Below are 25,437 nucleotides of genomic sequence, written 5' to 3'. Positions count from 1 at the left end.
CAAATCTATTGGTCCTGAATTGGCTGTTTGCGATGAGAGATATCAGTGTTCATGTTTTTTTTTTTTTTTTTATTCCTCGCCACACACTGGCAATGCAAATGGAAGGAAAGGAATTGCAAACAAAGCGACAACTACGAAATACACATCCCTGCAGCAAACATAACAACATTTCAAATAAGTCCACTAGTTTATCATGAACCACACCAAAAGCATTAAAACAAAAACAAGATAAAACAAAGCAACAAAACATTTAAATACAGAGTTGTCATCCCTTAAAATTACCGCGACCCATTTTCTTTCGAGGCCGTGAAAGGAAAGAAAATGGGGGGGTTCGTCATCTGAAGCATAATAATCCGAGGAACGTCCGCTATACAAGAATAACCTACTAAAGTACCTCACCAGAGCTCGGTAAGGGTGAGGGGTGAGAGGGTAGATGCGGGAAGGGGCTGCAACGAGGCAAAAGTGTGTGTGTAAGGCGGGAGCGTGTTTTTGTCGCTGGTGAGGAAGAAGGAAGGAAGGAAAGAAGGACGAGACACTCACGCAGACTGAATATGGCAATGTTACGTGGTTTTGGTATGGCATGCTGGTGTCTGAAGAGGAAGAGAAAGAGGAGGAGTAGGAGGAGGAGTGGGAGAAAAAGAAAGGGGGAAAAAAAGGAAAACAAAGGGAAAGAAATTAGATGGGAGATTGAGGGAGAGGGGAGACAAAAATAGGAGAAGGAGAAAGAAGACATATATGGAGGGGAAGAAGAGAGAAAATAGAGAAACAAAGAAAGAAAAATAAAAAAATGAAAGGGAGAAAGGAATGATGAAAAGATTAAAAAAAGACAAAAATGAGAAAATTAGAAGAAAAAAAACGAAAGAAAAATAAAAGATTAAGAGGGAGAAAGGAATAATGAGAAGATAAAAAAGAGAAACCACAAAATGAAAAAAGACATCGAAAAAATGATGAGCTAAAAAAGACAGGGAGGAAAAGCAAATCAGAAAAAAATATTGGAGATGAAAAAGCTGGAAGAAAAAGAGGATGAAGAGACGAAAAAAGAGGTGGTGGACGATAAAGGGAGGGCAGACTGTGAATGTAAGCCAGTAAAAATTAACAGTTGCCAGGCGGATAAGTGGGTTGGTTATAAGGAGCTGGCCAGACGCCCTAGTCCGGTAGGAAAGCCTTTGATGTTGTGCGCCAAGCAAACACGACTGACGATGTATCCAAAGGCAATATCAGGGAAACGCGGAAACCTGAAAGAATGGATTATAGCGCGGAAACCTACTTAGGGCAGCTCTTCACAAAAGTCGAACGTGATCAACTAGGAGATGCAGTATTCTTATATCCCAAGCTAAGTGAATGACTTGCCTTAGCTCAGAAGACTTTCAAGCTTTATTCAAACTAATTGCCCGAAGAAGATTATGCGGTAAAAGATTAACAACAATTATTCAGAAAATCGTAAGGGTGAATGTTAGTTACGGACAGTGAGTGGAAGGAGAAGGTTTGTTGCTTCATGGTTAGACCTTTAAAGCACAGGAGACTAAGAAAGGGGTCAAGTATGATGTAATGTCAGTTTTTTATTATCATCTTTTCTTCATCATCATCAACCTTTTGATTCAACTGCAAGACAAAGACTTCCCCGATCTACTCCATGTTCTTTCCTCGTCAGCCTCTTTGTTCCAAATCACGAAAACAAAACAAATTCTATCATCATCTCACTCGCTTTACTTTCAATCTCCCTTTCGCATTTGTAAGTAAGAGATTGAAAAAAATAATTAGTATATAAATTAGATATATCTTTAATCTAGTAGAAGTATTGAAATTGATCCACTGAGAGATGAATTCGTAAACCAGACGAAGAAAAGAAACGAAAGAAAAAAAGAAGACGAACAAGAAAAATCAGAGGAAGATCAGATGAAAAATTGAGGAGGCGTGTTGGTGTCGGGGAAAGGAGCATGTGGCGGCGTGAAAGACTGACGGAATGTATGGTGATGAGAGGGACAAATGAGGTGCCTGTCTGGGAGAAGGGTTGTGTGGTGGTTACTTGAGGAATGTGGAGCGGAATCTGTGAAGGCCCAAATAAGCTCATAAGATGCATTCCATTTGGGTTGAAATTCCTGCAGCATCAGTAATATTTTCAACCAGTTTCCTCCCCTACATCTTATCACTCTTGCTTTCTTTTTTTATGCCATACTATTACCTAAACTGGTCCGCGCCTTCTTCCGCCTCCCTGTATCAAAAACCTCCCACCGCCCGCCGCTTCTTCTTGCAGCATCCATAAGGTTTTCATCCACACGCTTCCCTTTAGTTTCTCTCATTCTAAGTCCCCTCCTCTCAATTCTCGTGAGGATTCTCTACTTTTCTGAGGACTACTTGGGTTTATGGTTCTGTGTCCTCGTCCCCTTTTCACCTTCATCTCCGCTATCTTCTTTTCTTCGTGTGATCTTGTTGTTGTTGTTGTTATTGTTATTTCTTGTTTTTTTTCTTCTTTTCTTCTGCATCTTCTTTTTCTTCTATTACTTCTTCTTTTCTTCTTCTTCTTCTTCTTCTTCTTCTTCTTCTTCTTTTTTTTTTTGCTCTTGTTCTTGTGATTCTTGTTACCATTCTGTTTGTTGTTCTTATTCTTGCCCTGTTTCTTTTTACCTTATTTTTCTTATTACTCCTCCTCCTGCACCACGTTTCCATTCGCACCTCCTCGCCTTCCCAAGCCTTTTTTTTTTCTTGTTCATTTCATCCTCTCCTCCGCCGATTTTTCTTCTTCATCTCCTCAGATTCAATTTTTCTCTTTTACCACTACCGTTTCCTTCTCCTCTTTTCCTCCTCCTCCTCAAATTCTTTTCTATCTCCTTCATTCATCTTTTTTTTCGCTTTTCTTTTCCCTCCTTAGATAAAATTTTCTCCTTTCTTGGTTCTAGTCCAGATTCACTCTTCGACCAGAGGTAATCCAAGGTATCTTTTTAGGATCCTAGCACGTCGATATCTTAAAGCCGCTGGAATTTTTGTATAGAGGAGGGTCTTGCTTACGACGCGGTGTTCTTTTCTATTTTATATATATATATATATATATATATATGCCTTTGGGCTTTCGTTGGGAGAAATATATTGCAGGAGGAGAGATATTAAATGGAGCCTCCTTTGTCTGCAGGCTTGGAGGAATAAATATAAATCAGCTACGTATCGCCTTCTCAATCAAAGTGGAGGGAATACACACCTGAGAGTCGAAAAGGTCGAGCCGTGCTTTGACTCTTTTATGCTAAAGGAGTGCTGAGTGAATTACTGTGGTAGGTGCTTTAAAGTGGAAATCTCTTAAGTGCAGGGTAAAACTTTAGATTATTGAGCATAAAAGACATAAGCACGTGCTTGGTCTCTCCACGGAAGTTATGCTTGAGCTAATCCAACACTCAGGAAAGTTTTAACGTGGAAGGAGTCTATTAAAAGAATTTATTAGCCGGCAAGAGATCAGTGACTCCTCTTCCACATCTCAAGAATTTAATCACCGGCTCTTGCTCGCATCCCACGAGACCCTGGCCTTGTCCCCACCCGCCACACCCACCCACAATTACTCACAACAAAAAGAAGCCACGCCCTCACACATGCTGGCGCTGACGAAGGCGCGGCACTAGACACCACCACTCGATCTAAAATAGCACTTGATAAAAATCCGTGACAAAGACAGTGAATTAAGCCCGCGGGAGCAGCTCTGAGTGGCCAGGGCTTAGTGTGTGTGTGTGTGTGTGTGTGTGTGTGTGTGTGTGTGTGTGTGTGTGTGTGTGTGTGTGTGTGTGTGTGTGTGTGTGTGTGTGTGTGTGTGTGTGTGTGTGTGCGTGCGTGATGGAGCAGCAGCAGGTGTGGGCGAGGTATAGATAGGAATAGATGACATGGAGGTGATCCTCATTAGGGAACAACTGTATTGGAGTGCATACTTGCTTATTTTTTTTTTCTTCCATAATTATTAGCCTTGGCATTCTCATATAATCAAGTTCATTCCGCTTTTTTGAGTGTTTTGCTTCCTAGTTATGGATTGTTTTATATTTCCTTATATGAACAGATTATTTGTATTGATAATGTTTAAGGCCACCTATTTTATTTTGTATGTTTTAAGAGGATGAAATTATTAATGCCTTCTTGAGTTCAGGCGAGGAAAACAATTATCATCATCTCTGAGAATGGGTGTCTTGACAGGTGAGTCACTCTGGCGGAGGACAAAGACACAGCATTATTGTCAACCCCGCAATCCAGTACAAATAGCGCCAGGCTTTCATGTGACAAAGTGCAGGAATACCAGGAAAGGCTATTAATACGCCTGAAGGTTGGCTACTGGATTGGTGGGATGGAGAGGAGGGGAGGCGACAGCGAGAAGTGGATGGCCGGCGGGCAAGGGACAAAGTGCTTTTTCTACGCCCAGTTCCCCTTATGTTCCACTGTACCTCCATCCACCACAATTTCTTTCCCTGCGCCCTCCACCGTGGCAACAGTCGCCCGGTGCTCCCGTTAAAAGCAGCCTCGAGACCAACGAAAAACGCTTCCTTCATGGAGCAAAAACAATAACCAGCGTGATTCTTGGCGACCACGCGACACGTGTTATTAATAGATGAGTCTCGGTATCGTCAACATAACGCGAGTACTCCCTCGCCCTTCCCCTTCATGTCTCCCCGGGGTGATGGCGGTGATGTACAGTGAGGGAACTGGTGAAGGAAGAGGTAATGGCGGAGGCTCAGGCGGTGGTTTGCCATAACACGACATCAAAAGGAATACTGTGCAGTAAAGCTTTGTATGGCATTCATGTTCGTCCATCTTACTTTGACGAGAGTATTACACGCGCGGTGAAAGGGACGATGCTATTACTTCTAGAGGTACGAGACAGACCATGAAACACCACATACAGTAAAGAATACAAGGACGGCAACACAGGTAATAACAACAGCATATGTGAAGAACAGGAAGAAGAGAGTGATATACCAAAAAGCAGAAAAATACAATGGTAAGATAAACTAAGATAAAAACGACAAAATTAACGTAAATCTTTGCTTTAAGAAAATCTCAATTCAGCTGCCCACCACCACAACCACGTCTCTCCTCCCGTGTGTGTGTGTGTATGTGTGTGTGTGTGTGTGCGTGTGTGTGTATTTCCCCGGCTCTAGCAGACTCGAGGCACACCCGCCTGCTGTCCGCCAGAGGAGTGACTGCGCCATCACCAGAAATAAAGACGAGGAGTCGCTTGGTGACGTCACCGTGCCGCGAGGGGAAATGTTCGGGGCAGGACAAAGAGAGCGGGAAGAGGGCGGTGTAGCAGTTACTCCGTGCTGCTAAACTTTCCTTCCCAGCCTTTCTGTCCCGGTAAGCAGTTTGTTGCCCAAGAGAGGGTCAAGTTCTGTCATGAACACGAATTCCATTAGTATAGAGAAAGTCTGTGGCTTACGTCTGACGGCTGTTTTTCTTTTTGTTTATTTTTTTTTAAGCCAGTGTAAGAATAATAATAAAAAACTTAATTCTTAAAAGATACATGATTTATTGAAGTTATTTTGTTATCAGTTTGACATATTTCTAAGCATCAAAATTTTGCTTGATAACTGTTTTTCTGTCATTACTCAAAGAAAGTCCCTCTCAATGTCCCGAATAGCCATTATATTTCAAACTAGTGGTTGACTGACTGATATGGAGATCTTGCTTAACGTGAGATAGCTACCACCAGCTACCCAACATTGTTGGAACAGATGCCTGGAGGCGCCGGGTGTGCTACTGCTGCTGCCACTGCTGCTGCTGCTGCTGCAGCTGCCCATCCTGGCCTCCTGCAACCTCTTGAGCCTTCCACTATACCTTCCTGGCGCCACAGAGGGCTGACACTCCACTTGCTGACGTCATACAGAACTGACTCCCTACTGTGAGGCTATTAGAGGCGATAGACACAATTGCTCACGCTATAAAGAGAGCAATATTTTGTTGATATTGTGATCAAATTGACGACATGCAATCATTTAGTAACACTGTGCTGAGAATTGTTAGTGATCCCTTACTGATGCTCCTGCAGGAAGTAATCGCGCCGGGCTTCATTGACTACGTTAACAAAATATTGGAGTTTCGGACGAAGGCAGATACCTTCTAAGAGATAAATGTACCGACAGACAGACAAGTGACCCTCTCTCTCTCTCTCTCTGTGTGTGTGTGTGTGTGTGTGTGTGTGTGTGTGTGTGTGTGTGTGTTCACCTCGGTCGCCTGCTGGTCACCCAGCCAGTCTTCCCCATTACGGAGCGAGCTCAGAACTCATATACCGATCTTTGGGTAGGACTGAGACCGCAACATACACTCCACACACCGGGAAAGCGAGGCCACAACCCCTCGAGTTACATCCCGTACCTATTTACTTCTAGATGAACAGGGGCTACACATTAAGAGGCTTGCCCATATGCCTCGCCGCCTCCGGGACTCGAACCTTGACCCTCTCGATTGTGGGTCGAGCGTGCTAACCACTACACTACGCGGTGTGTGTGTTTCACTGTTTGATCTGCTGCAGTCTCTGACGAGACAGCCAGACATTACCCTACGGAACGAGCTCAGAGCTCATTGTTTCCGATCTTCGGATAGGCCTGAGACCAGGCACACACCACACACCGGGACAACAAGGTCACAACTCCTCGATTTACATCCCGTACCTACTCACTGCTAGGTGAACAGGGACTACACGTGAAAGGAGACACACCCAAATATCTCCACCCGGCCGGGGAATCGAACCCCGGTCCTCTGGCTTGTGAAGCCAGCGCTCTAACCACTGAGCTACCGGGCGTGTGTGTGTGTTCGCCTTTTTCTTCCCTGCGCGCACGTCTGTGTCATTGTGCAGGTCACGAAAAAGATGCAGTAACTCAGCCTAAATTACTCGCACCTCACCTTGACACAGAAAGGCCGACGCTTGCCAGGCCAGAGAGAGAGAGAGAGAGAGAGAGAGAGAGAGAGAGAGAGAGAGAGAGAGAGAGAGAGAGAGAGAGAGAGAGAGAGAGAGAGAGAGAGAGAGAGAGAGAGAGAAGAAAGGTGACTGACAGAACACACACACACAGGTTAACACACTGACTGACTGGCGGTTGATGGACACATGCATGGCGTGCCAAGGATGCAAGCAGCTGAGAGCCTCGCCGACAGTCTCGTGCCTTTGTTACTGAGGGAAACATGCTGGGCCAGACAAGACTCAAGGCTCGCATGGCTAACGAACTGGGGCATTGAATTTGAAAAAAGGGAGGAGGAAGAAGAGGACTTACGAAAAATAAACGGACTGTCCCTTGTCATGTCTCCCAGAATATGACGAATATTTTAAAGCTGTTTAGTTCTTTACGTGGGTGATCTCAAATTTTCTTTTATTCCATGTACAAAAGAACCAAACAAAAATACTAAGTGAAAATGTCCACTAGCTCTGACGTTCCCTCGGGAGTGAGTAGAGCAGTTTATCAATTTAAGTGAGTAGCAGTTTATCAATTTAAGGTTCATGCAAGGTTGTTTTTTTCTCTTATTGCCAAGGAAAAAGAGTAAAATGAAATAGATAAAGTAATAACAGCTCACTTGTTATGTGTTCAAGTGTGCGTATCTAAATGAAATAATCTTAAAGATTTATCTGCGAGTAATGTTAGCTCCAGTAACTTATTTTTCTGTTCTGTTTCTTTCATCGAGTGTGTGACGTAAATTAGATTTGTTGATACAGATTTATTGACTGACTTCACCTCCTGACTCTGACCTTCACGCCAGCCGTCAGCAAACGTCATCCAGCAAAGTAATGATTGTTTACATCTCAACAGTGACGTCAGGCGCCTCGCTCTCCCCTTGCGTCCCCTGCTTAGTGAATAAATAGACGCGGCTGACCCTGGCCCGCTGTGGGGATGGAGGGACGTAAATATAAGCACATTTGTTGGCATTCATAACCTCGGCTGCCTTTAAAAAGATACAACTCAGATCCTTTTTTGTTACCTGTCAGATAAAACTGGATTCCCTCTCACGAAATGTAAAAATTGACTAAATGAATAAAACTTGCTGCCTTTTTCAAACCATCTTTTGTCACCTTTGAGAAGATGAAACTTCATGTCTTCTTTCACGATCTATGAAAATGTACGGTAGACACTTTATTATTAAGCCTTTGACTGCCTTGGCTTCTCAAGTTTAATAGAATAGTTATGAGGTAAGTTAGCAGCATTTTTAGAGACAAATGACAGGCAAGGGAATGTTGGAGAACTTCTAACCATGTAGTGCTTGTCGTTACATTCCAGCGCTGTGAAGGCATCTGAAATAAGTCTCATGTCGTAGTGTCATTGCTTGTCAAATGATTAAGGTAACACAGGTGGCAGGAGGCGACATCGGGTTAGCAGTCCAGTCCCACGTACTGTACCTGTGAATATTGCATACCTGGATGGCCTATGCATGACTGTTGACCACGTTATAGTCTGCATCTATGCGCGGTGTGAATTTATCAAAGTATATAAAAGGACGTTTTGTGTGTATATTAAAACCAGGCAGGCTTGTAATTTTCACGGGACGTCATCGATAGGGTGTTATTTTTATCTTTCGGTAGTATTGTCCAGAGCCATGAATTGTTTATGGGCCTTTACTGAACTGTCACTTCCTGGTAGCGAAAGAAATAATAGAAAGTCGTGTTTAGTTTGTTCATTTACTTAGAGAATTGTTATTGTTGTTGTTGCTGCTGCTGATTTTGATTTCTCTTGATCTATCTTATTTTTTTGAGTACCATTATTGTTTTAGCGTCTTTTTTTTCACATTGTATATAAATAACACCTTCCAGCTCGGGCCCGACATGAGGTGCGGCGCTCTCCTTCGTATCACCGCCGGGACGTAAACCCCAGTGATCCCCACAAGAATACGTCATGCGCCTGTCAGTCTCACGGCGGCTTCTGATTTTGTGACAGACACTTGCTGACGCTCCTCTGACACCCTGCCACTCCCAGCTCAAAAAAAAGAAAAATACGAGAAAAGATAAGGAAAATGAAGCCCCGGAGAAATCTAACGTAGTTTATTTCTTTGCTGTTTTTATTTTGGCTTCACGTTCACGCCTTTGCCTGAGCTGACTTTACGTTTTCCCACAGCTGCCAAGACCCTGAAGTTGAAAAGCGAGCAAATTGTTGGCGCCATATGTATGTGCAAAATGCGCAAAAAACAACATTAACAACAACAACAAGCTCAACCACTCTCGTCTGTGCGTTTCTTTCCTCCGGTTTGTTGGCAGCGTTCCCTAAACCATCAAGTTCACTTCAGCACTCCATCATCACACCAACGCCACCACGTTCGACTCCCCACGCACAAACACACGCCTCCAGTCAGTAGGACCCCAAAGAACTGCTATCTCATCCACCTCTTTTTCCCCACATCAGGCGAGCAAAACAAAACACACGAGAGTAAAAGAAAACAAGTCCAGCCAAGAGTGTTGATGAGTTTAAGACAGTTTTTCGCTTCGTAAATGACTAGTGCTTAAAGACGCCTCGAGAAATTAAGGAAGTGATAATGAAAAAAGCAAACTCGTTCTTAGTGTGGTAGGAAGGAAAGTAAATAAAGAGCTCCGTGAGTAAACACATGCAGAAAGAGAGAGAGAGAGAGAGAGAGAGAGAGAGAGAGAGAGAGAGAGAGAGAGAGAGAGAGAGAGAGAGAGAGAATGGGGGAGTGGAATAGATGCATGAGAGAAAACGGGAGCAGGGGAGACAAATTCATTCCATAGAAAATGCGTTGTAGCACCAACTAAACTTCAACACGTGAACTATCAGGCAAAAAAACTAATCGCGTAAATTTATCATCTCTTTGCACTTCACACGAACGGATTACACGAAGGCTAGAAAAAAAAAAAAAACCCTGCTTGAAAACAACTCTGCTATAGAAACTGCATAAAAAGAAACCCTGAACAAAACAAATAAATACAAAAACAAAATGTAAATGAAAAAGATGTGGATACTGAAAAGAGAGAGAGAGAGAGAGAGAGAGAGAGAGAGAGAGAGAGAGAGAGAGAGAGAGAGAGAGCAACCACCACCACCCACCGCGCAACGCACAAAAATTCCTGAGCAGCCACGGCAACAGAGCAACACACGCGGGCTCGCCACACCTGCTCCTCGCGTCTCCTTGCCGTGTTTACATAATTCCTCTTGCTTCTGGTCTAGACATCAGAAGGAACGCTTGTATTTTAACTTTAATGGACCGTGGTGTCTTCTATTAGCAATGGCCACATGAATTCATACTTTAGTGGGAAAATTTCAGAGAGAGGATATTTTGAGAAGGAATAAATACAGTCTCTTCTCTTTCTCCTCTTCCGCTTCCTCCTCCTCCTCCTCCTCCTCTTCCTCATCCTCGTTACCTGCAGGGTTCGTGAAGGAAGGAAGGAAGGCAGAGAGGATTCAAGGGTCATCTCCACCGTGCTTGATAATTGGATCTAACTTAATCATACTTCAAAAACGAAGGTTAAGTCGTGCCATGGCCTAGTTCCACGTCCTTCAGCGGGCATAACAGGGGAGTCGCATCCAGGGATCAACAACAAAGGCGAAAGCTCCTCAACAAATTCACTTCCTCAACGTGACTTCAAGGACGCTGACGATATTATTTGGTTTCCTTCAACATGAACAAGTGAAGGAGGGTCGGGCTTGCTTCCAATCCTTGATGTAATTGTGTTCTCGTTGTTTTCCCTGCACACGTGACCTCTCTCATCGCGTCTCTTCAGTACTTTGTGAATGTTATGCTGAGGTGCTTGTTCTTGATGAATGAGGATGAGCAGGATAAAATTTTCTAGATCGGAGGTAAGAGTGACGTGTTGAGTGAAGAGGATCAGGTGTTTGGGAGGAAACTGCTGGGGAGGAGAGGGGTGGTTGTGGTGATGAGGAGGGACGCTGTAGGCAGTGGAAGAGCTTTGATGTGGGAAGGCAATGGGAAAGATGTGAAAGAACTGGGAAGGCAAAGGAGCAGCAGTATTGGTGATATATCTTACGTTTTCCGTCCGTGACAGTTCAGTACGGTTTTCGAAAATGTTCTACAGATTGAACAGAAATACAGAAATATGAATGACTTTTGTTCTTTTCTTTTCTTTAATAGGAGTTACTACTGCTACTACTATTACTACTATTACTGCTACTACTACTACCATTACTACTACTACTACTACTACTACTACTACTACTACTACTACTACTACTACTACTACTACTACTGCTACTACTACTATTACCACTAACACTACATTAGTATTGCCAACAAAGGCCATTAACCTAATACTCTGAGAGCCGGTATCCTACAGTATGTTGGCTCAGGCGCCTCTAGCCACCACACAAACTCAGTGAAGAGCGATACAAGGAGGCGCACCACGGCGAAAGCTTAATCAAGTGCATTCATTCTCCTTAACCTCATCTCCATATCAAAGCGGTCCATACTAGGGTGAGTGCATTGACAGTCAGGTCCTCAGCGTCTCCCCTTGTGGTATACTCGATCGTCGTCAGGTGAGGTGGAGCTGGAATTGACCCTCACATACTCACAGACGGTTCATGTGATTGGGAGGCTCACCGGCTATCTGACTAATTGAGTGATTGAATCCGTGACCAACTGGTTAACTGACTGATTGGCTGATGAATTAACTAATCTATTGGCTGGCTGAATGATTAATTGAATATGTGGCTAACTGAATATCTTGCTTATTAACTGATAGACTAACGGTTTGAGTTAAAGACTGAATTAACTTACTGATTCACCAATAAATTAACTGACTGACTAACTAACTAAGTAATTTGTGTACTAAGTGATTAAATGAAGAGGAGAGTAATTTAATATCCAACTGATTAACTGACTAACTGATAAACTGACTGAATATTCATGACATTTGCTGATTGCCAATTTGCTGACTCACTGGTTATGATATTGACATACCGTTACACTGACTGACTGTATAATTAACTTTATGACTACCTAACTGTCTGGTTGATGCGTCCGTGGCTCCATAACGTAAGATGGTGTGACGGAGGTATGATCAACAAAGCATGTGGTCTGTATGTTTGTTGCTGCGGCACAATCAAGAGGTAATAGCTGTGTCCCGGTGATACGTATTTCGTATTGCACCTTGAATGCTCCCCACGGACGCGGTACTAAACCATTTCCTCTCTCCTCCCTCTGTTTCCTCCCTGCTGATTAATAGTGGGTATTTCTTGCCCTACTGAAAAGTGACGAAGAAGGAAATAGAGTCGAAAGCGTTAAGATATTATTGTTGTTTTTCCCTCCATGAATATTTTAACAGTAAATCATTTCAATGCTCGTGTTTATCCCATTCCCAGCCCACATAAAAGGATAAACGCTTCATTTATTTCATTTAGTGTTCCTCCGATGGTCGTAAATATTCCGATTGGTCTTAATGTGTGCCAGTGTAGCTTTCCTTACCGACACTCTTTCTCTTAAATGAATATTTTTGTTATATTTTCGAATGCCCAAATTAATAACTAACAAACCTAATTGAATAAACAAATGAGCAAGTTACTATTACGATATTAATTTACAAACTTCTAACATGTTTGTTGATCATCTACTTTAATAATCCCCTTACTGTCTATCTTACTTTTAAACACAAACCAAAAAAAAAACTTTATCAGTCTATTTTGTTACTCATGAGGTAAATGATCATCTAGGGAACAATATTGTCGTGGAGGGCTGGCGAGGAAGACGTCAGGTGGTCGGGAGGGAAGGCGGAAGGTGTCAGGTGAGGCTGCAGGCTCGGCTCCACTTTGTCTTCTTTCTCAGTAATCCCCCACGTGGCACTAACCCTGCAGTATCCCCCACCCACCCTATACCCTGCCTTACTGTACCGTCCCTTGTCCTTCCCTGCCTCATCCTGGCCCAACCCTGCTCTATGCCACGGTGGTCGTGTTTTCAGAATGTCGTTAGCCCCTTTGTGCTCCCCCTGCGGCGTCCACTTCCTACATATAGCAGCGGGAGGGCAGCAACACAAAGGTAGCATGATGTTTTTGGCGAGTTCACCACTTGCCTTGGCTCATAGAACGCCTACGTCAGAACGTCTTTCCCTTTCGTCGCTTCCCCCTTATCCCTCTCTCTTGCCTTGCCTTTCTCCTTCACCCTTCCATCACTCCTACGCACACCTGTCATTGCTTTCTGTCTCCCCTTTTCTCTTCCCCCCCCCGATTGCGACAAAGAGAAGGAGAAGGAGGAAGTAAAGAGGAGTGTACAGGTGTTTAGTTGTTTTTGTGTGTAGGTGTTAAAAGGAGGATGAAGGAAAGCAAGGATAAGTAAAAGAGGAACCAATAGCAGTGTGTGTGTGTGTGTGTGTGTGTGTGTGTGTGTGTGTGTGTGTGTGTGTGTGTGTGTGTGTGTGTGTGTGTGTGTGTGTGAGTGAGTGAGTGAGTGAGTGTGTTTGTAGTAAACTAACAAACTATCAAATCTAAAGATCTAAAGTAAGAATCGTAAGACTGTCAAGGCCAAGAAGAGGAGAAAGAAAATATAAATGAAAGAAGTCGATAAGGGTAAAGGAAGAAAAAAAAGTTATTGATACCACCACCCGATGAGTATTTCCCAAGTGGACGTGCGGCGCATAAAACTAAAACGTATTGATTGATTAATTAAGACTGCGATCTTGGCGGCGCAAGTGGCAGCGTCATGTGCCAATGAGTAAGCATTATAAAAACAAGACGGGCATACATAGCAGATACACGTGTTAATTGTCATGGTAACTCCGAATGTCAGTTATATAATGAATAGGAGAGTTATTCTTATACCTCTAGAAAGAAGCGTGACTAGGTTTGCTGCGAAGGATGTGCTCTGGCTTGCGTAAGGGAAGGTTTAGGAGCCAAGGAACAATTATTGAAGGATATATTAAGGAGCTATTAAAAGAAGATAGGGCAAATATAAGGATGGTTATGATAGGTGGGAATAAATAGAGATTTTTTTTTACTGCAACGTGTAGGGGTGATGGCTTCCTGCAGCTTTTCTCTTCTTATGTTTTTTTTCTTTTTTCTTAGTTCTTAAAGAAGTATATGCTGTTATAGATAATGTAAAGAATATTTTTTGCCAGTTAGTGAGTCCTGAAATTAGTGATGGAAAAATTATATGGAGGAATAAGTGTAAAGACATTACGTTACAGAATACAGGAAAGCAAGATACTGTAATGCGTCATGATTTTTGGTGACCGGTGTTGTTTCATTATGTTTTCTATGATCACATGAGTTAATGTCAGTATGTGTGTGTGACCAAGAACTACAATGAATAGCAAAACACTTCCTTAATTCTTCTCACTTAACTCAAGACAGTGGCATGTAGGGGTCCGCGGGGATAAGAACATAAAGACAGGAATGAGGAAAGAAAGAAAGAAAGAAAGGGACATGCGTCGTTTTGTAAGCCACGTGACACAACACCTGACTGCTTTTCGTCACGCTGCCACATGTGTCTCCCCCCACGTGGAGGAATCACTGCGCAGGTTAAGTGAGAATTGCTCGTTAACGGCAAAGTATTTCGAGGCGTCTCTACACATGCGTGGCCGGGGCAATAACAAAAGGCTTTTTATGACACGGCCGTCGAGATGATGTGCTATGATCATGTGCGGACGTGTGGCAAATGTTTTAAGCGTTACATGAACGGACAGAAGAAAACATTACTGATCTTTTAATATTATGTTAATTGTTTAACTATTTTCATTACAAACTTCATGAATATTATTTGCAGAAACTGACTCAACTAGGTGACTTAAGCCAGGCGGTCTCCAGTTCTTCCCAGCTCAGCATCATCTGGCTTAGGTTGAATAGAGTCTCAGTTTGAAGGTCTCTCTTTGCCTATGATACCTACGACATACTTAGTGGAGTAATTGCTCTTTGCATATTTTAATCAGCCTATTAGTGTAATTATCTTCTACGATACGAGTGTTCAATGATATATCCTGCTAATGTTTTGGTGTTCCATTTCAACAATAGGAGGTTTCATTCATTCAGCTGAAGGCAAATTGTCGCCACTTTGTTGTAGCCTGGCACTTAGTCTCTCTGTCCTCTGAAGGTCCACTTAAGGCTGCAATCTGCCACGCCTCGCTAGTACCTAAAGCTGACAGACACGCGACCAAATTTCATTATCCTAGAGGCGTCATTTCCCTTTATACCAGCTAGGACTCAGGGAGCGCCGCCTCAATATGCTGGTGGTCTGAGTGAGGGAATATTGCGTGATACTCTGTGTGTGTGTGTGTGTGTGTGTGTGTGTGTGTGTGTGTGTGTGTGTGTGTGTGTGTGTGTGTGTGTGTGTGTGTGTGTGTGTGTGTGTGTGGTTGAAAGCGTGATCACATACAATTAATACTGTCAATATATTTATAAAGGCAAAGACAAAAGCTCAGTGTAGAAAGAAAAAGAAAACTCGCAGGTGCATTTCCTCTTTTGTTTGTGTTTGTTTTTACCCTGGTTCTAAATATACCAAGGCAGCAACACACGTTCCTCGCGATGTAAACAGCAGCATTTGGACCCTTTTTGCGCCTTTGTCTAACGTTCGGTGACGGAATTCCTCTCTGTCCTTCATATGCCGCATAAAAATACTCGGCGTTCTATGTATTTTTTCCTTCACATTACGTGCTCAATTCGTCTCCGAGAAGTGTCATTAAGTACGAGGGAGAGGAACAAAAGAAGGAGAAAGAGGAAAAGGAGGAGGAGGACAAAGAGAAGGAGGAGGAGGAGGAGAATCAAGGCCAAGGTCGAAAAAAGCTTTGGTTTTAATAGAAAGCCTAACATTATGATACTTTTAGTACCTGCGTTCCATCTGGCATTCTTTGTCTTCACATAAAGAGAGAGGAGTGGCCGCGCTCTGCAACTGCCACGTGCTGCAAGACTACAAGGAACGTAGACTGAACCCAGGTGTGTTGGGTACGCTGGTCAGGGGAGGATTATCACCACGATGTCAAGAGGCTGGCGCAATATTACTAGGAAGTCAGCGGGAGAGATACTTCTTGGAGTGTAAAGGACAGAAGAGAACACTGAAATTGAAGGAGACAGTAGGGGAGGGACATTAGCAGGAAGGACAATAAAAAGGTAGCTGTCAGTTATTGAAATATGAGGAAAGGAACATTGATAAAAGGTCCGAGAAGTATGGCTTAAAAGCAGAGCAAAGATGGAAGACAGGATGATTAGTGGCAAAGATGTGTAATTATGAGGTTAGAGGATTGTTTGATTGGTAGGATGTAGGAAAGAGTTAATTTTTGATCATGTAAATAAAGAAGAAAGTCACGATTTGCTGGCCTTAGGAGAGCGAGACTAAGGAGAACAGCAAGGCCAGTTAGAGGCAAGATACTGACACGCCTAATGAGAGGGAACTTGGAACCAGGAGAGAAAGGGAAGGACCGGTAGAAGTGGGGGAAGGGGAAGCTGGTGTCACGTGGTTGTCAAAAAATAGATCATTCATTACCAGAAATAAGCGAGGAATTCATAAACCATTGAACCCTGAGAGAGAAAATAAGGACGTTAAATTAAATGATGGCTCTGACGAGACAGTACGGTCCGTGGTCCTGCCCGGGAGGAAGGGAGGGATGAAGGGGGTGCGTCTATCTTTACTCTCCGTGTTTAGGGAAGCGTCCACGGTGACCCATAAGTCTGGTTGGCGAAGTGGTGGCCCCGTGGCATGCAGGCCAGCAACGCTCAGTGGTTTGTTTGTTCATCTTTTGTTTTTCTATCCTTCGGCCTGAATTTCCTTGTTTCCCTTATCTGCACCAATGGCGTGACCCGAAACTCCGCACAGTTTGTCCTTATTCATTAGTTACTTCACTTGTTGTCTCATTGTGTTTTTATCGATACTCTTAACTAACACCGTCACAAGTAAGGTGTTTAAAAGAAAATATCCTTCCCTATCTATATATAATCACATCAAAAATCATCACTACCTGAATTATAGAAGTAAAACGCATCTGTCTGTGTCTATATTACAAAAAAATCATCACTATTAAACTTTAAGAGACACCAGGTTGATACATATTTATAGGACACTACTTTGCTTAGCTATTAACACCGATATTTTAACAACAATCTACGTACAATATGAAGACGAGTGCTCGCCTTAACGTTCTTTAGCTAACATTTCAATTTACACAAGGTAGCAGGCACCACCGAAGGAAACTTAACCTTTAACATTAGGACCACACGTTAACTTTTCCTCTCTCTCTCTCTCTCTCTCTCTCTCTCTCTCTCTCTCTCTCTCGGAGACACTCTCTAACTCTCTCTCTCTCTCTGCCTCTCTCGACCTTCTCTTTCAGTCTCCTTCCTCCCTTCCGTCCTTATCACCAGCTCCCACACCACCCGAGGCTCAGAGCAGTGTCTTCTATCAACCACAGTTTCAACTTCAACAGTAATGTATAGAATTCCAATAGATGCTCTGATACGAGGGAGAGGGGAAGCCAGCGTAGGGATGCCACCGGGAGCACGTTGAGAGAAGAATGAGAAGGATGGGGAAGCGGTGGGCGATGACGATGACGAGAAATAAGAGGAGGAGAAAGAGGAGGAAAGGGAATGAAAGGGACATGTTTTGTAGAGGAAAGAAAAGCGTCAGCTGGGACTTCATTTCAGTGTTTGTATGTGTTTGTTTCATGATGGGAAGTATCGATTATTGGCAAGACTTTGAAGGTTTTGGTGTATTTGTATATTGTGTAGGGTGTCTCTCTCTCTCTCTCTCTCTCTCTCTCTCTCTCTCTCTCTCTCTCTCTCTCTCTCTCTCTCAAGTAACAAAGGCATTTAAGTGAGGAGAAAAGTTAAGCTCCTAATGCCTCATTTTTTTGTAACGCATCGTAATAATCTTTGTTTTTTTTGGCCTTCGTCCCTCGTACTCATCAACCTCTTTCTTAGCACCTCCTTTTTAGTGAACTCCTTGAATGTTTCTCCTCCTCCTCCTCCTCCTCCTCCTCCTCCTCCTCCTCCTCCTCCTCCTCCTCCTCCTCCTCCTCCTCCTCCTCCTCCTCCTCCTCCTCCTCCTCCTCCTCCTCCTCCTCCTGTCTCTTCACCAAACAGCAGGTGTTTGCCGGGAATTTAAATATACAAAACCCCGCGTGTGTTGTCACCTTGTGTTTACTCTTTTTCGTGAGCTGAAAGTGCGAATCAAAACAAAGGCGAGTTTATTTTCTTCGCTTCTGTTTACATCTTGACTATTTTCTTTGTGTCTTCTGTAATTAGGGCACAGATGTAGGTAAGGTCGTGTACTGCCTAACATCAGCAGCGTCTGAGTCTGGGTTGGAAGATTAGTGTTTACAATGTATATCTGACGGGATGAGGACGAGGAAGGGGATTAACTCACCTGTACATGTTAAGGAAGGCTTCATAGGTCGCTTTGGCGTCATTCTCTTTGTTGTTGTTGTTGTTGTCGTTGTCATTATCGTTGTTGTTGTTGTTATTGTTGGAGAGAGAGGTGAGGAGGATGGCGCCAGTCAGCTTAGCGATCACCTCCTCCTGCTTGTCGCCCTTGCCCTGCGTGGGGGTGCGGCAGATCTCCTCTTCAATGATCGTCTCCATCATTGTCTCCGTCTCTGTCTTGGCTTGCTAACAATTGCACGTGACGCTGTGGTTCTTGGTAGTTTTATATGTATTGGGAAACTTTGATTACGCTATGCACTTTTTACTCTATCTCGATGTCGTGTTCTTTTTCCTCGTATTTTTTTTTTCCTTTGTATATATTGTCTTAAGTGTTTTTTATTTTTCGCTGGTTTTTAGTTGATGCTATGTGCTCTGTAAGGAAACAGGTGCGTTGAGGTGCTGCATTGCGTGTGTTGTTCTAAGAAACTTCATTAGTGTGTCCGGTGTCCTCCACCACTCTCCATTCGTTACCTTACCTAAAGCTCTTCCTGAATAACTTCCTCAAAGATTCCACTGATATCTCCCATATCTTCCCTTCCTAGTCCACTTCCCATAACCTAAATCCTTTCCCAAGTTCCTTCTTTAGTTTTACTCTCTTTCTGTATCTCCTTGTCCAACTCTTTGTCAATATCCTTCCTCTTCCTGATCCGCTCCTTCATGTATTACTCCTACACTCTCTAATCATCTTCCCTTACCACTCCATAGTTCTTCCTACTTAGCCCACTCACGCTCCATCAAACCATCCTCTCATTATTGTCATAGCCATTCACTCATGATGCCGAAAACCATAAAATAATTCTACTCCTCAGATATAAAGTCAACCTCCACCTCTTGCCCATAACGTCTGTCACTTCCTGCTTTCCACATGCTGACTCTCCACTGCCGCGGCATTCTGGAGGATCGACAGCCGTGGTTCGCGTTAAATGGAGCGGAGCACTGGGTCAGGAGCCGAGGGGGACGTGGCGGTGGCAGCGTCGGAAGTATTTAGTGAGCAGCGTGTCGGTGAGCCAATTGCATTACTGGGTCCACAAAGTCAGTGCGTATATTTTCTTTATAATTTCAAGTTTGCTTTGGTTATGGTTAGCGGTGCCAGGTATTATAACGTATGTGCACTGTATCGTTGCTCTTCTCACGCTGCCTCCGCCACATGAAATCACCTCTCAGTTCCTTCGCACCCTCCAGATAAGCCACAGTTGTTGATCCTTCTCACACACGCCACATGCTGCTGCTGTGCTATTCTTTTTAGAACAACAATTCAGAGGCATTTTCTTCTGCCTTCATGAAAGTTAAGTTCATTCATCTCGATTGCGCACAAAGCTGAAGTGTCTAGTCTAGCTGAAGCACCGCACGCCTCGGCTTCCTAAGGTCAACACAGCCAGCCACAGGGAATCACTAGTGTAATACAGTTAGTGTCACAAAGTGTTGTGGGTCTCGGTGGGTAAAAAGTCACTGTTCTGTCTCTGATCAACACCTGGTCGAGCGGCAGGTGAGAGTGCCAAGGGTTGTGTGGCACCAAGTGACGGGAGAAGCAAAGCACCTTCGCACCACGCGGCTCACGAGCTCCTGGTGTAGGACTGGGCCCGAGGGACGTCAGTAGTGAGCCTAAATGGTGCAGGTCCTGGCCGGCCTCCAGAAGGGCGACACCGCGAGACGTAGTTCTCGATGCCGCTGCCGAGTGCCCAGATGGGGGAGAAAGGGGGATGGGAAGGGTGGGGGCAGGGAGGGAGAGTGTGAGGGAGGGAGGGAGGGAGGGAGTGAAGTTGCAAGGGGTATTCAGACAGAGAAGGTGGGTGGGTGGGGGTGAGGGTTAACCCACATGTTCAGTGCGCGCCTGACCGAGTTGGCCGCGGCGCCGCCTGCCCCTGAGCACCTCGGGTCTGCATTCCCTCTTCCGGTGTTACCTTGCCCCCACAGCCCCATGGGACCTTCCAGCCGATGCCAACGGGGCGAGAGAAATTCATAATGAAGGGAATTACTGCCACTGCGACCTAAAACACTCAGACAAACACAACAAAGCAGGTGACGCACGGCGGACCTTGATGTGTCATAGAATCGTCCTCGCACGGAAATTTCTAGTCTCGTCTGGTCTTGTTCACGCACTGCTTGATTTAGTAACTGAGACTCAGCGCCATCGTCTTGTCTTCCCCGATAATGAGGAGACTAACACTTTATTTTTATCCCCGAGCAAAGGCGTTCTGTCCCTCCCCCACACCTCTCCCTACCACCTGTTCCTCCCACGCTTCTCAGACGTCACCTGTCATCCTTACCCATACCTATCCTTCCCTCGCTCCGTCACCTGCCCTCCACCATGTCCTATTTTCTTCCCATAATCCATTAGGTTACCAGTCCCTCCTACCTTCCCTCCCAGTGTTCAATCTATCCTACCTCTTCCATACGTCTTCTGTCCCGCCAACGCTTCCTTTCCTCTCATAACCCATTAAAAATCTACTTATCTGGTCCAGCTCTTCCCAACGACTTTCACGCGTCCCTCTCGCTTCTTACGTCCGCCCTGCTTGAACCACTTGACTCTTTCAGCCACGGTTATATATAATGCACTTGTGATTCTCTCTCTCTCTCTCTCTCTCTCTCTCTCTCTCTCTCTCTCTCTCTCTCTCTCTCTCTCTCTCATATGGTAATCATCTTTCCTTTCAAATATCTGCGCTTTCCTTAATTCATTTTTTTTTTTATAATTTCTTGTTTAATTATTTCTTCTCCTTTACTGTTTTTCCAAATTATCCGTTTCCCGTCTCCTTTGTTTCCTCCTTTCCTTTCCTCTCTTTCTCTTGCTTCTATCCACTCTCCTTTTACGTTCCGTTCTTTTGATAATGAAATGAAATTATAGATGGATGTAACAAAGAACGCAAAACGGAATGCAAGATCTTTCATTTATATATGTGTTCATTTTGCTAGGAAATTTGTATATAAGGATAAGTATTTGCCTACCTCCTACCCTCCTTTTTTTTTTTTTATGTTTTTATTCTTGGTCTTTCTACTTTTCTATCTGTATCTAAGTATGTTGGTATTGGCTTAGTTTATTTACAAGGGTACGGTTCCCTGGCTGTCTGTTTGTGTTAGCTGTCCGTCAATCCGCGTGTTATCCTGCACCTGTCTGCCTCCGTCCACAGGTGTAAGTGAAATAGTCTTGGCAACACCTGTTTATTTACTCGCGTGCCAGTTCCAAGCTGTGTAATTGCATGATCAGCTGCTTACGTTTTCATCTGTTTATTGATCTGCATGTCAATCTTGAGCTGTATAGTCATGTATATTTTCATCCCTCAGTGTAGGTTAATGTTGCTGTTCATGGCAGACCCTCTTGCCTTCCTTTTCTATGTCTCATGTATAGTTGTAGTCAGAAGTCAATAAACACGTGGCATTCTTTTCCATTATATCTGCGTCTTTCTTCCAATGCTCTGCTCCCTCATCTATTGGCAGTCTCTTTGGAAATTCCTATAGAGGACATATTTTAACCCGATCAGAGGACATAAGACTGAATGAAACAGCAAAACGCAGGTGAAGTGACTACAGACCTTGCCTTTCATACACACCTGTGGCTCTGTTGATTAAAGGAAGAAGTGGAGGTATAAATTTTTATTTTTCCTGGTCAGGCGCAAAAAAGTGGAAGCCTCAAAGCTTTTACTCTCAGTTTGAAACAGTTCCTTCCGTTCCCGCGAAATACAATGTGGTATTTTTCACTTGTTCTTCTGGCATTAAAGCTTCAGCCCGTCGCTCTTTCTTCTTCCACTCCTCTCAAGGGACCGATGTGTCTAGTCTTGCCGGCTTCCTGACAACACCGAATTTTCTAGCATTAAAGGAAAGTTGTCGTCTCCTTCCTCCTCTTTCCTTTCCAAATTACAGTTCATCTTCCTTCGTCAAGCGTCTATCTTCTTTTCTTCATCCACTCGCTTCTCCGTGTTTCCTTAATTCTGATGTCATTATCTTTCTTTTTGTTTTGTTTTTTCTTTACTGCTCTTTGTCCTCTTCCTTCGTTTCTTCCTTTTCCTTTCTCGTTCTATTTATTTTATTTTCTGCATTTTATTCTTTATTCTCTCTCTCTCTCTCTCTCTCTCTCTCTCTCTCTCTCTCTCTCTCTCTCTCTCTCTCTCTCTCTCTCTCTCTCTCTCTCTCTCTCTGTTCTTGGAGCAATTTTATTCGTAACTTCACATTCCTTTGACCATCTCTGTTACCCGCCATTGCACACACACACACACACACACACACACACACACACACACACACACACACACACACACACACACACACACACACACACACACACACACACACACACACACACACACACACACACACACACACACACACACACACACACACACACACACACACACACACACACACACACACACACACACACACACACACACACACACACACTAAGGCGACGAGTAAAACCGACTTTTTTTTTACTTTCACTGGTGGAGAAAGGTGTTAGTCATGTTCGCGAAAGGAAAAAGTTTGAAGTTTCACGAATTTTCACCTCTCTCTCTCTCTCTCTCTCTCTCTCTCTCTCTCTCTCTCTCTCTCTCTCTCTCTCTCTCTCTCTCTCTCTCTCTCTCTCTCTCTCTCTCTCTCTCTCTCTCTCTCTCTCTCTCTCTCTCTCTCTCTCTCTCTCTCTCTCTCTCTCTCTCTCTCTCTGTCTCTCTCTCTCTCTCTCTCCCCTTCCTCTTCCAGCCAATATTTCCAAGCAGAGGTATATTCTCTTCAAAATACTAAACTATCCTTAACTAGTTTTTTCCTTCATGAGTAATATAGTAACTCTTCTTACTACACTTTTTTTCTGCAAGTATAAGTTTCATTTTTTTCATACTTCCTCTCTCAATATATGCATTCAATACTATCTTCTTTCTTTCTAATGACACAAGTACATTATTACCAACCACAGCCTTATATAATAATACTTTCATAAACTTTACCGTCATCTGTAACAAATACGTACACTGCTTAGCTATTTTTTTACATCCACTTGATTCCCAGGGCAGTGACTCAATGTCAAGGAAAGTGTGTCAAGGCAAGAGGGTTAATATGAGAAGCAGAAGGATAGTGGAGCAAGAAAAGACGGTGGAGGGGAGGGAGGAGCTACTGAGACACTTGTAAATGTGGGGGATGCCGGGGGGGGAGGGAAAGAGATGCAGGTTCCTTGTATCGGTACAGGTCACAGACGTCACTTGTATGCACTAGTTTTGTGGCGCAGACAAGCTCACTGTCAGTCAGAAGGAGGGCAAAAAAGAGGCGAGACGAGTATGTGTCGGTGGCAACAATCAGTGACGTGCTAGTACTCGGGTGTCAAGTCCGAGCGGAGGAATGGAGGGGAGAGAGGTGAGTGGGGAGAATGAGAGCATTGAGAGGGGAGTGAGGAGAAATAGAGTGAAAAGGAAATGAATGGTGAAAAAGGAGGTAAATGGGAAGCAGGGGAGAAGCAAGGAAATAAGAGGAAATATCAAATGATTTAGGAAGAGAAGGACGGAGAAAAAAGATAGATATATAGAAAGATAGAGAGAAAGAGATAGATAGATAGATAGATAGATAGATAGATAGATAGATAGATAGATAGATAGAGAGATAGAGAGAGAGAGAGAGAGAGAGAGAGAGAGAGAGAGAGAGAGAGAGAGAGAGAGAGAGAGACGAAAAAAAAGTTGAGTGGACATTTTGTGAAGGAAAGAAGTAAAATATACTACGTAGGAGGATGGAAAAGAAATGAAACGTTCATAAATGGAGAAATAGAGAAAGGAAAACTGAGAAGAGAATGAGATGAGAACGAAGAAGAATGGAATATAAGATGAGGCAAAAAGATGGAAGAGGAAATGAAAGATGAAAAAAAGAAGAGATAGCAAAAAAAGGGAAAAAAAGAAGGTAAATGAAAATGAAATAAGAAAAGAAAGTTAAAAAAAAGGAGAGAGAGAGAGAGAGAGAGAGAGAGAGAGAGAGAGAGAGAGAGAGAGAGAGAGAGAGAGAGAGTAAGAGAAAACAAGGAGAAAGGGGTAAGAAGTAAGGTACCAGAGAGAGAGAGAGAGAGAGAGAGAGAGAGAGAGAGAGAGAGAGAGAGAGAGAGAGAGAGAGAGAGAGAGAGAGAGAGAGAAGAGAGAGAGAGAGAGAGAATTAAGAGAGAGAGAGAGAGAGAGAGAGAGAGAGAGAGAGAGAGAGAGAGAGAGAGAGAGAGAGAGAGAGAGAGAGAGAGAGAGACAATGGGGGTGGGTAACAGGGCAAATGGTACACAAGGAGAGCAGGTGGATGGCGGGGCTGGGGGAGGAGAAAAAGCACAGTCAGGTCTAGGAGGAGCACCGGTCTCTTTCACACGCCGCAAATAGAACACTTTGTAGATCTTATTGCGCAATGTCTGACGTAACATGATTTTTTTCACTCCTTTTTTCTGGCGCGCACAAGTCTAGAGGCTGAGGGCGGCGCAGGGCGGGGTTGGGCAGGCTAGGGTTGGGCAGAGTTAGCCGGAACAATAATGCTCAGGCCACGGGCAAGGCGGGGAAAGGCTGGCGAAGGCGGAGAGAAACGTGATTGTGAGTGGATCGCGTCGTAACAATAATAAAACTTTCCACTATTGCCATCACGTCAGTTTATAGCATAGTGAAGTACATCAGCCACATCCGCTTTGTTAGCTCGTATCATTGGATTTATGGTGACGTTAAGTATGTATGTACGCTGTAACAGTAGCACATTCCCTGTTGTATGGGAAATGTTATGAGTGTTTGAGTGCGTGTGTGCAGCAATATTTTGTCATTCTGGCCTCTTATTTCTCGCCACCGACAGCACACCATCTACGCCTCCAGGGTTAAGCCTAGAGGCAGCATAGGCCTAACTAGAGACGCAAATTCTAGTATTTATTTGTATAGCCTTCTCTGCCTTCAGATGTGAGTTGTGTACTAGTGATGGCTTGAACTGATGTAGTAGTAGTGGTAGTAGTAGTAGTAGTAGTAGTAGTAGTAGTAGTAGTAGTAGTAGTAGTAGCAGTAGTAGTGGTAGTAGTAGTAGTAGTAGTAGTAGTAGTAGTAGTAGTAGTAGTAGTAGTAGTTGTTGTTGTTGTTGTAATAGTAGTAGTTGTTATTGTATTGGTAGTAGTAATAGCAACAGCAGCAACAACAGTAGTAATATTAATGGTGGTGGTGGTGGTGGTGTT

General features: G+C 43.7%; 3 protein-coding genes across 10 annotated transcripts in view; 1 reads left to right on the top strand and 2 right to left on the bottom strand.

Annotated features, from left to right (window-relative positions):
• The window catches only part of LOC123504993 (serine/arginine repetitive matrix protein 1-like), a 10,679-nt gene extending 10,518 nt beyond the window's left edge, over positions 1–161 (bottom strand). For both annotated transcript variants that reach the window (XM_045255989.1, XM_045255990.1), the window contains exon 1: positions 1–161. This exon is cut by the window's left edge. The gene's annotated coding sequence lies outside the window, so the exon portion shown is untranslated.
• LOC123504992 (trichohyalin-like) overlaps positions 1–25,437 on the bottom strand; it is a 335,118-nt gene that overhangs the window by 46,505 nt on the left and 263,176 nt on the right. The gene's annotated exons all lie outside the window — the stretch shown is intronic.
• The window catches only part of LOC123504998, a 253,154-nt gene that overhangs the window by 195,913 nt on the left and 31,804 nt on the right, over positions 1–25,437 (top strand). The gene's annotated exons all lie outside the window — the stretch shown is intronic.

This window comes from Portunus trituberculatus, chromosome 17 (assembly GCF_017591435.1).
Source record: "Portunus trituberculatus isolate SZX2019 chromosome 17, ASM1759143v1, whole genome shotgun sequence".
NCBI classification, from domain to species: Eukaryota; Metazoa; Arthropoda; class Malacostraca; order Decapoda; family Portunidae; genus Portunus; species Portunus trituberculatus.
This window is presented reverse-complemented; position numbering and strand designations above follow the sequence as displayed.